At 34.7% G+C, this 19,335-nt stretch overlaps 1 pseudogene; it reads right to left on the reverse strand.

The window, feature by feature from the left end:
- Positions 1–2,170: 2,170 nt before the first annotated feature.
- LOC116033046 lies at positions 2,171–13,025 on the reverse strand (annotated as a pseudogene).
- Between the last annotated feature and the right edge of the window lie 6,310 nt (positions 13,026–19,335).

Here is a 19,335-nt window from a genome sequence, read left to right on the forward strand (position 1 = left end):
TACCAATTCTTCTCAAGGTTATGATTTGATGGAGGGTCATAGTGGAATGGAGGTTTAACGGTTGAACGGATTATGGCCTTTAATGCTGGTTCACTGTTTAGATCTATCTCCTTCATGACTTGAATAAGTTGGTTGTTAATCCTCTCAGCTATAGAACTCAATGATTCCTCTCCATTTTGGTATGTAGGTTTCTCAATTCTTTCATGGTTAAGCATAGATGAGGAAGCATATGAATATGATGGTTGGTTGTGATCAAAGTAAGTGTTCGGGTGTGAATATGGTGGTGGTGGGTACAAATAAGGACTTGGATAATAATATGGGTAAGGTTCATAGGGTTGGGGTGGAATATTTGTTGTATATGGTCTTCCATGGTATGGGTAACCATGGAAATAGGTGTAAGCACTCATTTGTAAGCTTCAATTGATTTGAAGAAGAAATTTTCCTGTGCAAAGCTTAACAAACAACAAATATTTTGCAACTAAAAGTAGTTGCAAGTGAGCACAAGATATAAAATAACAAATAGCTCACTTCTCAAATAAGTAACAAAAATAAGAAAACAATATAAACAAAAAGAAAGAAATTCAAGAACTCTTACAAATCTACTTCAAAAATGTCAACACAATTCAAGAACCGTTTGCCATCCCCGGCAACGGCGCCATTTTGATGTTGTGTGTATAGTGGGAGTGAAGGTGAAGTGGTAAAACGAAGAGTCAAGACTCCCCGAGTGTCGTGTCTCTCAAGGATGGCGAATGGGAACCAAATATGTGTGGCGTTTAGGAAGTTGAAAGGTAAGAGTTGCAAGAATCAAAGGGGAATGTTTTGTTCACGGGTGGTTTGAAGGTAAAAAAGGGATAGAAAATACAAAAGGTAAAAGGAAGGGGGTGCATGCCAAAGTTAAACCAAAGGATTGATTATCGTAGGTAGCTTGGAATTGGGTTTCGAGATTGATCTAGGGAGTCACGGTCTTTGTATTGAGTGGCGTCACACTCAAACTCTCAATCCTCATTCGGTTGAGGCATTTTATCGAACACCTTGCCTACCACTCCTCTCGGATCTCATCCTTTCGGATTAAGAGCGGAGATATAGATGAGTTGGGCTCGTGAGAGGCCGCTATCGCGCACTCTCTCACTTCCACTCGGTTCACTAACTATCCCGGCCGGAAATAGAAGCAAAGATTGAACAACATCATCCATACAAATATCAATCATACTCCCACAATACCAAGATCATAATATCAAATTATAAGCATCAATCCATAGATCAACAAGGGCACACACACCCAACTACTCTACTCTACCATAATAAACATAAATAGAAGCAATATAAACAATGCAAGAATATAAAAGAGTAAACTTTATATTAATAGAAGAGAAATTATACCTAAAGAAGCTTGAATCTACATAATCTTCATCTTCAAATCCTAAGCTAAATCTATTCTAAGGAGGAATGTTTTCTTCCCCAAAGGGGAAGAATTTGTAAAGGGAAATCATATCTAAAGCTATTGGGGGCTGCTGGAAACTGATCTAAAAGACCTATAAAGGACATATATATAGCCCCCAAAATTTCGCCCTAATAATTTCCGCGCTGTGTCGCGTCCACGCGGCTCACACGCGTGTGAGCGTGCGTGGGAGCGAACCAGTAAGCAACCACGCCGCTCACACGCGTGTGCGCGTGTGTGGTGAAGTTTTCTTCTTCTGTCTTCTTCTATGTTGTAGCTCTCGTCGATACGGTTCCATAGCCACCTGCCTCGCCTCATTCGGACATTCCTAGCTCCGGTTACGTCCGTTTTACTGAAATGTCGCCGGAATGCCCTGCGAAGTGCAAGAATTGTACAGATTATATCGAAACGCACAAGATAAGTCCCTAGACCTATATGCAATGAGATTACACTATCTTAGCATGTTTCTAGGCCTAATGGACATCTATTATAGCATATTTTACACCTAAATGACCCCTAAAATACGGCTACTTTTGGCACTTATCAACGGTCGTGGACACCGTTGCGGCCACCAGGCAGTGGGCACTGCCTTGTGGCCACGGGTCTGGCCACGCCCGTGCTTCTTATAGCATTTGTCCATCGTGTGAACATTCATACCACAAAAAGTGCATTTAGGTTTATTACCTCCATTGTTTGTGTATCTTCTATTATTGTAGGTATTGGCAACGGCTACTAACTCCTCTGTGAAAATACTATTCTGGACAGCATTGGCATGTTCAGATTTGCAGAGTTCTTTTGTCCCTCCAGTTTTTCTGCCATAACATATACCTTGTAAACTTTCGGTAAAGGCTTAAGAACAAGGACATTGGACTTCAAACTGCTATAATCGGCGTTCAGTCCTTGAAGAAAGGGAATGACCTGATCAGTGTCCCTTTCGGATCTGATTTCATCGATGAGACTGCATGAATGCCTTGGATTGCACTTGCACATGGGAAGAGGCCTCAAGTTGTTCATTTCTTCCCACATGGTGCAACACTTCGTGTAATAATCGCTTACGGACAAATTGCCTTGTTTCAGATTGTATATTTCGTTCTACAAGATAGAGATCCTCTACGCATCACATTGTGCGAACCTCCTTTTCAAATCATTCCAGACATCTTTAGCTCTGTCAAGGTGCATTATGCTTTGTGCTATGGAGGTGTGTATGGATCTAAAGATCCATAAACACACCATGAGATTGCATCATCTCCAGGTTGGAAACTGGTTGTCTTCAGTGCTCGGCTCTGCGATGCTGCCATTAACGATGCACCACTTGTCCTTTATTTCCAAAGCATTTCTCATTGAGATCCTCAAGGTGCTATAATTCGAACTGCCTATTAGGGGAAGGAGATAAGAATAGTGCTCGGATTATTGTTTGGATTAAAGAAGAAAGAATTGTCTAGCTCTTCTTCGTTGCGCTTTCTTTGTGTTTGTGAAATAGGATTCCTCTGTGGAATCGTCATCGACGCTATGCGAGCCGGCGATCAGACTGTCGGCGATGTTGTTCGCCTCTCCTGATTTGCCTCGCCGGAGACGGCGGCGGCATAGGAACTCCTCCGAGGAGGCTCTGATACCATCACGGGAATCATGAATGTAGCAAAGGAGAACAGTTTACTTCATTACTCTGGGAAAGGAAAGTTACTGAATCTGAGAGAGCATAGCTCATACTCTAATATATTCTAATAACAGAGACGATAGAGATTGTAACTGCCTAGCAAAGAGAATTACGAAACAACCCCTCTATACTTTCCCTTCTTCCTGTAATAAATCTTACTATTTAATTTGCATATCTTACGTGCTGCGGAATCATTTATGTCACTATCTAGGCGTACTCCTATTGCTTGATAACTTATGTCGTTGTTTATAAACCTCTGCTACTCCAAAGTCTTGGTATTCACAAAACTCTTATGCTGCTTGCGAAACTTCTGCTGCTATTTGAACTTTTATTACTTCGAAGTTGTGTTGCTAGCTTAAAGTTGTGTTTTACACTTGTATCATATCATCAAAATCTAGCTACTTCTATTCTTTATTTCTAACAATGTCTCAGATAGGAAATGAAAGATCCAAACAAATTAAAGTTGGTACTCAACAAAACACTAGTTGTTCTTTCTTAAAGTAATACTGTGTACTACATCATATCATCACATGATTACATGATGTGGAATTAATGGATACATCTATAAACACTTAAACAGGCAATGTCCTGTATATTTCCATGCTTATTATTAGGAAAACATTTCGTAAAAAAAAAAAAAAAAAAAAAAACCTCAAATTGCAAATACTATGGATCTTACTTGTTGAGGGAAATCTCCATCTTCCATTTGGGCATTGATTAATAACTTTGCTGCTCTATGTAAAGGAGTTGCATCCCTCTCAGCCTAGTTAACAAGGAAAAACAAGAACTACAGTTAGTTTAGCAGCAATATTTTATCAGCATGCATCAAACTTATTGGTCAACACTTTCTGTTGCGCGAACACCGGTAAAGGGCCAAATCCATCAATTGGTGGGCAGAGGCCAGTGAAAAGCCAAGTTCAACACCCCTGCCTTTGGAAAATGTGATGGTAGTCTATAAGGAAATAAAGTTACGCCTTCGCTACTAGCTATAGCTTTTAGCATAGTGGTAAGCGTTTGATCCTAACAGTTGTGCTAACCTGTTCAGTGTACATAAGTCCTAGCATTGCCCATGATGTTTGTACCACATTCGAACGATTCCCTTCAAATGTATGTATTTCTGCTCCACAAAGTCATGAATAAGTGAGTGAGATCAGAGAATTTCACCTCTCTGCAATATTTGTGGTGAGATGAGATTTAATTACCATGTTTGGGCAAGATTCAAGGCATTCTCCGCAGCCACCCTCTTGGTTCTGTTTTGACAGGAAGAAGTGAGCAGCTTTACGGATGGCTTCACTATTCTCATAACTCTTTCCTGCAGCTATTAGCCCTAATAGGGCAAAGCAAGTGCCATAGATGAAGCAAATTCCCCAGTACCCATACCATGAACCATCTGGTTTCTGTTGATTTTCAAGGTATTCTGCTGCCTTTGCAATAGACATAGCAACTTCCTTTGCTCTATAATCTGGATAATGATGTTTGAAGGCTGCAAGAGCACTCACTATAGATCCTGTAGTTTCAACGTGCCTAACCCACCAAATTCATGTCATTAAACAATTATTAGCATATATATAATATGAGTCCCCATCAGATGCGGCCAGTCTCCCCCGTGCGGCTGTGTGGCCTTATTTGCACCATTAGATCCCATGATCTAAGGCTTCATATTAATCCAAATAATATAGGCGCCGATCTTTAGCTACGCGAACGGGAAGGATAATGTTGACAATTCACTACATTTCAAAACCAGATCAGATTAGACGACGACGAAGACTTGAAGTCGACGAGCACTGAGCAACAAACACCAGACGAGCGTAGAAGGGATACCATCACCAGCAACGAGCGCTCCGTTCTGAACAAAACGCATAGGTCGACTCCAACAGAGAAACGAGAATGGAGTAATTCGCAATACTCTGTGCATTATCAACATTAATCTGGTTTATATTTGAGATAATATTGCTGTAATTCGCAATAGTATGTGTATTTGGTGTGTGGTGGTTAAGTGGTGTGTTTTAATCTGAGAACTGGTGCATTTTATAACGTATAATGGTGTGTTTTAATTTTGTTGGTGCATTTGAGTTGAGTGGTGTGTTTCGGTATGGTGGGGAATGGTGTGTTTTAATTTGTCAAGTGGTGCATTTTATAACGTAGAATGGTGTGTTTTAATTTTGTTGGTGCATTTGAATTGAGTGGTGTGTTTCGGTATGGTGGGGAATGGTGTGTTTTAATTTGTCCAGTGGTGGATTTTATAACATGGTGTGTTTTAATTTTGTTGGTGCATTTGAATTGAGTGGTGTATTTCGGTATGGTGGGTAATGGTGTGTTTTAATTTGTCCAGTGGTGCATTTTATAACGTAGAATGGTGTATTTTAATACACATGGTGGTGATTTTTACGAGAGTAGTTGCATTTGGTGTGTGGTGGTTAAGTGGTGTGTTTTAATCTAAGAACTGGTGCATCTTAGTATGTTGAATGGTGTGTTTTAATAATACGTTTGTTGGTGTTTTCTGTACTCTAAAATTACCTTTCCACTTACAATTACCATAAAGCCCCCACTTAAGTTACACGAATTAAACTTCATAAATCCTAATATATAACCTCCACCGTCAGATCACCTCCATCCAGCGGCATATCTTGGGCCACACGACCGCACCTAATAACACAGCCGCATTTGATTAAAATTCTATATAATATAATATAATGATGAGAAAAATGCAATTTTAGTCCCTCAATTGTTTTTTATTAGCAGTTTTAATTCATAGTTTTTTAACATTGACAATATATATACACTCCTAACTATTCAAAAAAGTTACATTTTTAACTCCTAGAGCATCAAATCTATTAAATTCTATTGCTCCGTAACATTTTACTTAGTACATAGATATTGTAAAATTTTATTCTCTTTATTCTTTATAACATTGACAATTCTATTATTTCATATGCAAAATTAAAATTTGACAGCCTTCTTACCTAAAACTTTTATTTTCAATTGTGGCACATCATATATCATCCTTATTTTCCTTACACTACCCTGTTAAAAAATCATATTTTTTATTTTACAAATGAAATGTCAAGACTAAACAAAGTTATAATTAAGAAGAAGCATATATTAAAAAGTACCAAAATACCCATGTATTATGTATAATTTTAGTAGAATTTAATTATTTAGTTGCTACAGGGGTTAAAACTGCAACATTTTTGAAGAGTTAGAAGTATATATTATAACGGTAAACAGTTATGAACTAAAACCGCTAATAATGAACAATTGAGGGACTAAAATTCATTTTTCCAGCGTATTATTATTATTATTATTATTATTATTATATAAGAAGAATTGGGATCTTACTCTCCTTGTACAACAATATCTGCAAAGAGTTCAGAAGGGTTCAACATTTCGAGGTATGGTTGTGGAACTGGAGACTCCCAAACAGCAAAACCACCACTCTCACGACTCTAAATAATGGAAAGAATATGAAAATGTGCAGTGATGACAATGGACATTAATTAGTCAAATTAATAAATGCATTTTTTGTTAAGGAATTGAAGCCTTACTTGAAGATAAAGGCAGATATCTACAGCCTCGTACAAGCGCTGAGCATCCACTTTCTCTCCTGCAATTTCAGGCGATATTTGCCCAAGTAACAACAGACACTGCACCAAAACTCACACAAGTATGTTTGTCAAGGAAATTGAATTATGGAGCTATTTGGGCTACCAAAATTTGAATAGATTTTGATGATATGGGTAAAATAAGATAGGACTTTATAGAAAGATACAAAGAGAACAACTGTAAAGAGGAGTAGAATTAGGGATAATAATTCTAATAATCCACCAACGGATATTTACTCGAATCCCCCGCATGGATTAGGATGGATCTAAAAAAAATTAACCTGCAATAGTTTATTCACCTTCTATCCTTAGACTTACTCAATTCTTATACCATGGACCAAGGTTTACAGTGTATGTCTGTGGATCTTGATGTATGTGTATCAGTGTATGTATTTTATTTTGTGAGTCTTTGTATTTTGTATTATGAAATTTTGTATCTTAAAGAATATACATTATTTAACTGAAACAAATTAGTAATTGTATTTTATGTTATGAATTTATGTGTCTTGTGTTGTGAAATTTTGTGCATATGAACACAAATTATATATACCTAAACCATATTTGAAAAATAAGTAAGCATATAGCATTTGTATTTGTACTGTCTTGTGTTGTGATTTTTCGTGTCTTGTATTATGAAATTTTTTACCTTACGAGTATGAATTTTGAACCCCATCGTTTTGGTTCAGAATCCATAATACTATGTGGACCCCGGTCTATGATATATATTGCCAAGAGCTACTCGTTTGGGACCATCAATTACTTACATACCTTTCAACATGCAAATTTTAAACTAGTACCTTAATGGCTTCCGCTGTGCAGTCAGAAACAGCCCAGCCATGATCTTGATCAGAGAATGCCCATGCTCCTTTCGAGAAATGGCGGTACATACTTTTGAAGTCTCCTTTTGGATTTTCTTTGATCTGCATATTAATATTATTGTTGTTGTTGTTACACCATATTCAAATAATAACCTCTAATTTAGGGTTAAAGATTGGTGATGAATTAGAGAGTTGAGTGTCATATTTCTAAAACAATTGCTATACTATGGACCAGCATCTATCTTGCATCGTGGAGTTTGGTCAAAAAATTGTGTCTGCAGTTGACATACTTTGTATCTACAATTAGCAGTTTATGTGTATAAATAAATTGAAGACACATAACATGTTAACTAATCATTATTCTATAGATCATGGTTCACACAACTATGAGTCATTAATAAAACGCATTTCTAATATACAAAACGCACATTATTTGTATACAAAAAGTACATTATTTTGTATACTATCAAATAATATGCATAGAAAAAATTGTCATTTTCAACACACCTGTGATTGTTTGAGATAGAAATGGGCCTTCTTGAGGCAGTCTCCATATTCTTCAACCATGCCACTAGAAATCACAGCTTGAGTGGCAAAAGTGGCATCCCAATTCTGACTTCCAAAAGTCTGCATTGTCATTCCATCTTCCGCAAGCCATAAGAAATCGGGAACCCTAGCAAGATGGTATTTCAACTCATCGCAGTTTGGATCTTCCGCCCACCAACACATCATTTGCAAACTCTACACCGATTTAATAAATGAAATATAACTAAAATTTGAAGCATTTTGATTCCCATCATACTATTGGAAATGGACCCCAAGTGCCCCACACCCTGCCTGACAGTTTGATTGACCAACAAAAATTAGACTTTTGTTCATTGCACACAAGGAGCTTTTCATTTTGAGAGTTTTCTCTCTACTGTCGCTGGTAAGACTCGATCATTGATCTCTTATGATAAATTTCACAATGATGAGTCCCTTATTTTGAGAGGTTGCTCTTACACTACCGCGGGTGAGATACAATCTTTAGTCTCTTCGTGACAAATTTTCACCCATGTAACCAATTAAACTGCCTCTATGAAGATTATGTTTTGCATTTTTATTAATAGGAATAACATTCTTTAGAATAACTTATAAGTTATTCCCATCCAAAATAGCCCTTGGCATTAGTTATTCTCAAATTCTTTAAAGAATAATTTTTTTAAGGCAAAAACTTGTGTGAGACCGTCTGATCACCATGAGACGGGTCGGGTCGGGTCAAGATGCAAATGTAGCACTTATATGCCCAAATGTCATAGTTATATGCTCAAATGTAATACTAATCAGGAATAAAATTTTTGTTAGAGTTAATACCTCCAATAGTCCTCCGAGTATTAGCGATTTACCAACTGTGGTCCCTCGACTTTTAAACGACCACGCGTCGTCCTCTATGTTTTTAAAAATAACCACTCGTAGTCCTCTTGTTAGAATTACTGTCAAATGGGCGTTAAGTGTGAGGGCAAACCTGCCATTTCACATATATTAACTATGGTACTCTTTTCCCTAATAGTTTCTCCATCTCTGGCCAAAGCCACCCCTGAGGATGACAATGAAGACTTCAGTTTCCTCGAATTTGAGGACGAGAACGATGACGCAGCGAAGCACACTCACCAATCGGATCCTCACCACTTCGGAAGTGACTACGAACCTGAGGACGACGATGAAGCCTTCGAAAATTACAATGATTTTGAGGTTCCGCGGGGATTCGGTCGCGAGGAGAATGAGTTTGCCGAGAACTGAACTTGAAAACAGAGAGTGAGCTTGCCGAGAACTATGAGGTCAAGGATTTTCCTATTATTTTCTTCTTTGTTGACGGGAACTATGAGGTCGAGAATGAGCTTGCCGAGAACAACCCATGCAAAAAAGAAATGATGATAGTCTACGTCTTATTTTTCTTTTTCATCCACGGTTCGTTTATTTCTGTTGATTGGGATCAAATGTCGACAATGTCATCAAGGGAATTATCAAGAGGAAAGCATGCATGCGTCTTCGCCGCCAGTGTTCCAGAGAAAATGAGCATAATTAAGAAGTTTATATATGTAGCATATGAACAACACTAACTTGAAACCATGGTAGTTATTCTAGTTGCCTCTATGATTTTCTTTAATGGAAAATCTAGACAATTGAATAAACATATAAATTTTAATCTTTACATGCACTGTTTGAAACTGGGAGTGTGCTGATCTGTCTTTTGAGACACTGTTCTCATTTTATTAAATTATGTAAGTAAAAAAAACAAAATATTTTGCTGATAATACATACGCCACAAATATAAAAGAATACATACGCCACAAATAATACAGGTGGATGAAAACCGTAAACTCATAGGTACTTTCTATTTTCCTGTTAACTTCTCCATTTATCGATATTCTTGTGATCTTGTCCACTGCATTGATTTCATCGACAAAGTCAGTTATGCCTCCGATTGGGTTGGGTGTCTATGCTTTCAGCAGGACTCAGTTAGGGTGGGAAATGGAGCAACGTAGTTGAAATGACCGAAGAAGCATTGGTTGTGCAACAGAGGATGTTTGCTGAGGCACGGGTAAGGATGAATAATGGCATTACAGTTCCAAAGCGCGCAATCAGAGCCAGAACAAAACACAAACAGCTAACTTAATTTAGGACCTTCTGGAGCTCTAGGCAAGCACTCCTGGGCTCATTTCAATTAGATCTTCTCTCTTCTGATATGTACATAAGGCTCTTGGCTAATCCCTCCGTCTTATGTGGAATTTAGTTCAATTTGTATCCTGAATTGTGTCCATATGTTTCTGTAATTATTGCGCTCAATTAAAAACTTGTCTAATGGTGCATTGAATATTTCTCATATATAGTGGAATGCAATGAACTGGTGGCACGAGGCACTAGCACATGTTTCTGGAATGGCTGATAGTTAAGACCCACTAGGAATCAATTCTGCTAGATGCTAACTGTTGTTTTATGTTGGGATTTGATGCCTATCAGGTCATAGAAGGAGAAGCTAACAGGGAAAAGAGAACCATAGCTAATATAGGTGAAATGACAGGTTTGCCCTCACACTTAACGCCCATTTGACAGCAAATTTAACGGAGGACTACGGGTGGTTATTTTTAAAAACATGGAGGACGACGCGTGGTCGTTTAAAAGTCGAGGGACCACAGCTGGTAAATCGCTAATACTCGGAGGACCATTGGAGGTATTAACTCTTTTTGTTACTTATTAGGGTAAATTTAATACTTTTAAGGAAAAATACAATACTTTTACATTTCGATTTAAAAGTTTTACATTTTTCCTCAAAAGTATTATATTTGCCTTATAAGTGAGAGGTACTTGTCAACATTACTTATTATGAAAAATGTATTACTTTTTCTCTTATAAGTAACAAAAATTGTATTTTTGATTAGTGTTATATTTGAGCATATAAGTGTGAGATTTGCACATATAAGTATGACATTTGCATGGTGCTTTGACCCGACCCGACCCGTCTCACGAATAAGGATCCGTGAGACGGTCTCACACAAGTGTGACCCTTTTTTTAATTATAAAATACCAAACAATGAAATAAAATTCATATATGGGAAAATGGCACTTTTTCTCCCTATGTTATGTGCTTATAGCACTTTTCCTCCCTGTGTTATTAAAGTAGTAGTTTTCCCCCCTGAAATGTTAAACTAACATTGTTACCCTTAAAAATAATTATTTCATTTATTTTTCTTCTCCAACAAATTATTACTTATATGTATGGATGATCACGATTCGGTTCGAACCTAACCAAACACTGTAGCAATCATACCGAAATAGTATGGACGATTCTGGTTACGATTCAGAACCGAAAAAATAAAATTAAATAATTGTTGAACCATGAACCGGACCTTAACCACAGTCATATATAGTAAAAATGATCAAACACTTATTTTGATAAATCGGTACAGTTTGGTTCCAATTTCGATTTTGAACCGCCAATCAAAACTTATTTATTTATTTATTTTTATAATTTTATTTCTTATTTAAAAGTAGTCTAAATTCAACAATTATTTTATTTTATTTTTTTCGGTTCTGAATCGTAATCGTAACCGTCTATACTATTTAAGTTCAATTGCTACAGTGTTCGATTAGGTTCGTATCGAACTGTGATCTTCCATACATATATATTAGTAATAATTGGTTGGAGAATAAAAAAAAATGAAATAGTTATTTTTAAGGGTAAAAATGTCAATTTAACATTACAAGGGAGAAAACTACCACTTTTAAAATAATTGAGGGGAAAAACTGTCACTTTAATAACACAGGGGAGAAAAGTGCTATAAACACATAACATAGAGGGAAAAAGTGCCATTTTTTCCTTCATATATTCTATTTCTAGCTTATTTTATTATTCCATAACAAGGAGCAGCATTCTTATTTCCTTGAGAATCCATTATGTGAATCAAAATGTTTTTTTTTTTTTTTTTTTTGAGTACGAATCAAAATGTTGTTAAGAACTAAATCTATACTATGAATAATTAGGAGACTAAATTTATCGCAATTAAAGAACTAAAAATAATGATATTTTTTCCGTTAATATATTATTTGTTTTATTTGGTGTTGTATCCTAACCTTTTCAATTGCACCAATGGTAATGTATCTGCTCTCTTCAGCTCCATAGCGCATGTGCATGATTACTTTTCTCATCGCCATTTCTCTAATTTTCTTGAACGGCCAACGCCTCATGATGGGCTCAGTGCAATATTGGAGGGTGTTCCACAACATATCTTGGACAAAAGTATGAGGGTAGTAGTTGTCCTCCTGCATTTATTCAAGTTAAAAATGAGTTAATACAATTTAGGGTTCCCTAGGTATATTAGTTTTGCTACGTTTAATTCTACGCTTTCAAATTCACCACCCGTAGCCCTTAACTTTAAATTGTTACCATCCGTGGTCCAAGTTAACCACACATGTTTCTTCAATTATCAAATTTTAACCACTCATAATCCTTTTAGGAGGATCGCAGCTGGTTAAAATTTTAAAGTGAAAGACTACGGATGGTAACAATTTGAAAGTCAAAGGATCATGTATTATCAATTTGAAAGTTTAGGACTAAACGTGGCAAAACCACTCTACTATGATATTAACTCTTTAAAAATTAAGGGATCACATTTCAAATTAAGAAATAATTAAGGGACAAAATTAAATAATGTGATTATCCCTTATAAAAAAAAATTGTAAAGAATGTTTTACTGAAAAAAAAAAAAGAAAAAAAAAAGAAGCATTATATTACATAATAATTAATTTATTCATTAATTAAACATAATACTTCATTGTAACATATATAACTAGAGTTGTATATATGTGGCTAACCTTACAACAAGCCATGCGAGCATTGTTCCAATCTATCTGATCATATGGTTTGACATGAATTTCATTTCTTATTGTGAGAACAAGATTTGTGAGTGGCCATGTTATCTTTTAGCATACAAGTATAACATTGGCATGTACGTTGTCCGGCAATAGTTCCACATTTTTTGCTGAATTATAATGAGAGAATATTATTATAACTATGATGATGTTATAAGTACAATACTTTTTTTTTCATTTTTAAATTAGGAGATTTAGTACTCCAATTATTATGTTATGAATTTATGTGTCTTCGTGTATATAATTCTGTACATTATGATTTTCAATTTCATAATATGTATGTGTATTATATTAAGTGTTTATGTGTCATCGGTTATATAATTATGTGCATTATGAACATGAATTATGTACATAAAATCAAATTCTGTATATTGGACCAAAATTCATAGTGCACTGTGGACCCTGGTACATGATATAAAGATTGATTATTACCTGGATGGAAAGGAAAATTGGAAGGGAAAAGCCAAAACTCTGGTGGTATTGGGTTACACCCATCCCATTCATACACTCCGAGCACCTATACAAATTGTTTAAATATTAGATCAAATTATAATATCTTTGAATAATTGAAATAAAATTATTATTTTACTTAAAATGTTTAAATACGTAAGATTTTGCTTGGTAGAGCTTATTTTGCAAGATGAATGTAGGAGTCTGGTAATTGTATGTTTGATTAACCAACACTGATAATGAAGAGTACAAGATATATACAGAAGACACCTACACAACACAGACATCTAGAAGTAATATAAGTCTAACTATAATAAGCTCTAATATACAATAATGTATATAGCTTTTTTTTTTTAGTAAAATAGCTTCTTCTTTTTTTTTAATACATTATATAGCTTATTTTAATCTACAAATGAGTGATAAGCTCTGTTTGGTAAAACATGGGGAGTTTAACATAATAGCTTCTTACTTTGAACCACTATCACAAGTATTGTTTCAAAATAAACTCCTAGCTTTTTAACCTCTTTTTTTTTTGTAAAGGAAAAATTGCACTTTTGGTCCCTAAGTTATTCTATAATTGTAGAGTCCATCCCTAAGTGTTGGTCATGCTCACTTTTCGTTCTTAAGTTATCATTAGTGTTGCACTTTTCATCGCTTTACTAACAAAACATTAGGGACGAAATTTGCAATTTTAGTATAACTCGGGGACGAAATGTGAACACAAAAGTTAATAAAAGGACAAAAAGTGCAACGCCAATAATAACTAAGGGTAAAAAGTGAACACGATCAACACTTAGGTACGAATTGAATTCTACAATTACCCTATAACATAGAGATGAAAAGTGAAAATTTCCTTTTTTATAATTTTTATTAATTTACAAAAAATTACATAATCTACCAATCATTAATCAAAATTCTAATATCTTAATTTAATCTTTTATGTTTTCTTATACTTTTATGCTAATTCAACAATTAAATTTACCAAACACTTTAGGCAAAAACTTGTGTGAGACCGTCTCACCATGAGTCGGGTCGGGTCGGGTCGGGTCAAATGCACAAATGCCATACTTATATGCTCAAATGTAATACTAATCAAGAATAAAATTTTTGTTACTTATTAGGGTAAATGTAATACTTTTAAATCGAAATATAAAAGTATTGTATTTTCCTTTAAAAGTAATACATTTTTCATAATAAGTAATGTTGACAAGTTCCTCTCACTTATAAGGACAAATATAATACTTTTGAGGAAAAAGGTAATACTTTTAAATCGAAATGTAAAAGGATTGTATTTTCCCTTAAAAGTATTACATATTTCCTCAAAAGTATTATATTTGCCCTTATAAGTGAGAGGTACTTGTCAACATTACTTATTATGAAAAATGTATTACTTTTTCTCTTATAAGTAACAAAAATTGTATTTTTGATTAGTGTTACATTTGAGCATATAAGTGTGAGATTTGCACATATAAGTATGACATTTGCATGGTGCTTTGACCCGACCTGACCCGTCTCACGAATAAGGATCCGTGAGACGATCTCACACAAGTGTGACCCAACACTTTAATTTCAATTTGATAGCTTATTAACTACTTCATACTGACTTTTCAACTTTCAACTTTCATCTAAATTTTCAACTAGGCATGCAAAATAAAGTCCAAGAGTACTTTTAGGAAAGCAACAATATTGGTGAAATTTAGAGTTGTAGTGTTGATAAGGTCATAAGAAGAATGGCAATGGGCTAAGAGTGATCTATCTATCACTCTAACTACCTTCTTCCGATGTGAAAGTTTTCTAGTGTTGTTATTTTCATGCTTAATCATTATACTTATGAGGCTATCATGTTGATATATCTCTGATCTCATATCCTCCCTTTGTGACATTCTCAAATTTCAATATCTATCCATGTCTTATCAATTGCATGTTCCTGGTTGAATATTCTTGCATTGTTCAATACATGCATGCTACTGTTGTTATATTACCTTTGGCAAATGTTTCTCAAAAGGGGGAGACATGGTATGAATTGATGGGGAGATCTTTGAGTATGAATTAAGGGGGAAAACTTTGTTGGAGGGGAGAACTTGTTGTGTATATGGGAGATTGTTTTATCAACATATGCCAAAGGGGGAGATTGTTAATACGTAAATTAATTACATGGTGAAGATATTACTGTCAAAGTGGGCCGGCCCGCCTAATTAGGCCCGCCCCACCGCGGGCTTAATTTTTTGCAACCTTTTGCGGGCCGGCCCGTTAGACCCGCGGGTTGACGGGCCCTGCGGGCCGGCCCGTGAGCTTTTTTATTTATTTATTTATTATTATTTTTTATTTTTACTTTCATGTTAAATTAAGTAAAAAAAGATATATAAAAATGACAAAAAATGACACACACACATATATATGAAATAGGAAGCAGGCAGTATACAGTACGGTGTATTAGTATTGCTTCCTATTTCATATATATAGTGGCGGAGCCAGAAAAAAATTTCAGTGGGGACAAAAAATGAAACACTTAAGAATATAGACATAAGTATTGTTGGATATGGACGAAAAATATAACACATCAAAACTTTATAAACATATTCATAACAATATATGAAGCATAATTAATTTGATAAAATAATTCAAATAGAAAACACATTATAAATTACACATCTCATTATTAAATTTTTTAAAAAGCTTTTTAAATATATATATAACAAGCCTACTGCTGCATTAAAAAAAAAAAGCTTTTTAAATATATATATAACAAGCCTACTGCTGCATAAAAAAAAGATTTTTAAATATATATATTACAAGCCTTGCATAAAAAGGACTTGAAGAGGTCTACAAAGGAAGTTGAGCCTAAAAAGATTCAAACCTTCGCCCTTTTCTTAATAAAATCACGGACAAACCAACTCAACCAACTAATCAATTGTTTATATGTATTTGTTTTATTATACTTATATCTAAAGATATACTATATATACATATATACATACAAGGACTATATATGGGGTGGGGGTGGGGTGAGTGGGGGCAGCTGCCCCATACTAGCTCCGCCAGTGTATATATATATGTGTGTGTGTGTATATATATATNAAGTATTACATTTTTCCTCAAAAGTATTATATTTGCCCTTATAAGTGAGAGGTACTTGTCAACATTACTTATTATGAAAAATGTATTACTTTTTCTCTTATAAGTAACAAAAATTGTATTTTTGATTAGTGTTACATTTGAGCATATAAGTGTGAGATTTGCACATATAAGTATGACATTTGCATGGTGCTTTGACCCGACCTGACCCGTCTCACGAATAAGGATCCGTGAGACGATCTCACACAAGTGTGACCCAACACTTTAATTTCAATTTGATAGCTTATTAACTACTTCATACTGACTTTTCAACTTTCAACTTTCATCTAAATTTTCAACTAGGCATGCAAAATAAAGTCCAAGAGTACTTTTAGGAAAGCAACAATATTGGTGAAATTTAGAGTTGTAGTGTTGATAAGGTCATAAGAAGAATGGCAATGGGCTAAGAGTGATCTATCTATCACTCTAACTACCTTCTTCCGATGTGAAAGTTTTCTAGTGTTGTTATTTTCATGCTTAATCATTATACTTATGAGGCTATCATGTTGATATATCTCTGATCTCATATCCTCCCTTTGTGACATTCTCAAATTTCAATATCTATCCATGTCTTATCAATTGCATGTTCCTGGTTGAATATTCTTGCATTGTTCAATACATGCATGCTACTGTTGTTATATTACCTTTGGCAAATGTTTCTCAAAAGGGGGAGACATGGTATGAATTGATGGGGAGATCTTTGAGTATGAATTAAGGGGGAAAACTTTGTTGGAGGGGAGAACTTGTTGTGTATATGGGAGATTGTTTTATCAACATATGCCAAAGGGGGAGATTGTTAATACGTAAATTAATTACATGGTGAAGATATTACTGTCAAAGTGGGCCGGCCCGCCTAATTAGGCCCGCCCCACCGCGGGCTTAATTTTTTGCAACCTTTTGCGGGCCGGCCCGTTAGACCCGCGGGTTGACGGGCCCTGCGGGCCGGCCCGTGAGCTTTTTTATTTATTTATTTATTATTATTTTTTATTTTTACTTTCATGTTAAATTAAGTAAAAAAAGATATATAAAAATGACAAAAAATGACACACACACATATATATGAAATAGGAAGCAGGCAGTATACAGTACGGTGTATTAGTATTGCTTCCTATTTCATATATATAGTGGCGGAGCCAGAAAAAAATTTCAGTGGGGACAAAAAATGAAACACTTAAGAATATAGACATAAGTATTGTTGGATATGGACGAAAAATATAACACATCAAAACTTTATAAACATATTCATAACAATATATGAAGCATAATTAATTTGATAAAATAATTCAAATAGAAAACACATTATAAATTACACATCTCATTATTAAATTTTTTAAAAAGCTTTTTAAATATATATATAACAAGCCTACTGCTGCATTAAAAAAAAAAAGCTTTTTAAATATATATATAACAAGCCTACTGCTGCATAAAAAAAAGATTTTTAAATATATATATTACAAGCCTTGCATAAAAAGGACTTGAAGAGGTCTACAAAGGAAGTTGAGCCTAAAAAGATTCAAACCTTCGCCCTTTTCTTAATAAAATCACGGACAAACCAACTCAACCAACTAATCAATTGTTTATATGTATTTGTTTTATTATACTTATATCTAAAGATATACTATATATACATATATACATACAAGGACTATATATGGGGTGGGGGTGGGGTGAGTGGGGGCAGCTGCCCCATACTAGCTCCGCCAGTGTATATATATATGTGTGTGTGTGTATATATATATATATATATATATATATATATATATATATATATTCATTTATTTATTTATTAATTAATGAATACTTTGCCCGCAGGCCAACCCGCGACCCGTGTGGGCTAACCCGCATGGGTTGCGGGTCAATTTCGACCCGCCCCGTTAGGCCCGCATTTTCGCGGGCCTAATTTTTCATGACCCTAACCCGCCTCACGGTGGGGCGGATGAGGGCCGGCCCGCGGGCTTCGGCCCATTTTGACAGTACTAGGTGAAGATATGTGATTAATTTCCTATTTACATGGTGAAAAACATGAGATTAATTTCCCTATTTGTAGGCGTTTAAGACCTATAAATAGAGAACTATGTAAGAAAGAAAGTGAAGTTTCCAAATTGGGAAAATAATGATATTATTCTGGAAGGTGCTACAAGGAATTATTTGGAAGGTGCTGCAAGTAAACTTCAAAACATGAAAAGATTGGTGTACTATCTGGAGAAGTCAGCTCCGTACTTTATATTAGTACAACCTGTGTTAAAATCCAGGTTGGTTACAATTTGTTTAATTGGCAGAATTAGTTTAAAATGTACTTGTAAACTTTTTCATCGAGTTATTTTATGAGGATAATGTTTAAATAGGTAGACCTAATTTTGTAATTCGTTGAACCTTGTTATTGTAAAAACTAGTGGGTTGATCTTAAGTGAAAAAGTTTTTTGACATGGCCCCATAGATTAGGAAGTGTTCTCCAACTACGTTATCAAATTCAGCTATGTACTTATTTTGACACCTCGTTTATTGCTTAATATTTTGATACATATCTGCATTACATAATTTCAATGGTTACAAGCTTTTTTGTAAATTAAAGTGCTATATATATATATATATATATATATATATATATATATATATATACAATTATACCAATAATACTTATAAGTTATAGTGTTATTAAGTAAAAAAAATCCTAATTATAAGGCAATGATTATTTGATAATATATAATTTCTTTGTTTCTTTTTTTTTTTAAATACACATTATTATTTATAAGGTATTATTTGTTATTTACTTTATTAACAAAAAAAAATCTTAATTATATAAGGCAATGATTATTTTTATTGGGTTGACAACGATTATTTGATAATATA

Source organism: Ipomoea triloba, chromosome 10 (assembly GCF_003576645.1).
Source record: "Ipomoea triloba cultivar NCNSP0323 chromosome 10, ASM357664v1".
Lineage (NCBI taxonomy): Eukaryota > Viridiplantae > Streptophyta > Magnoliopsida > Solanales > Convolvulaceae > Ipomoea > Ipomoea triloba.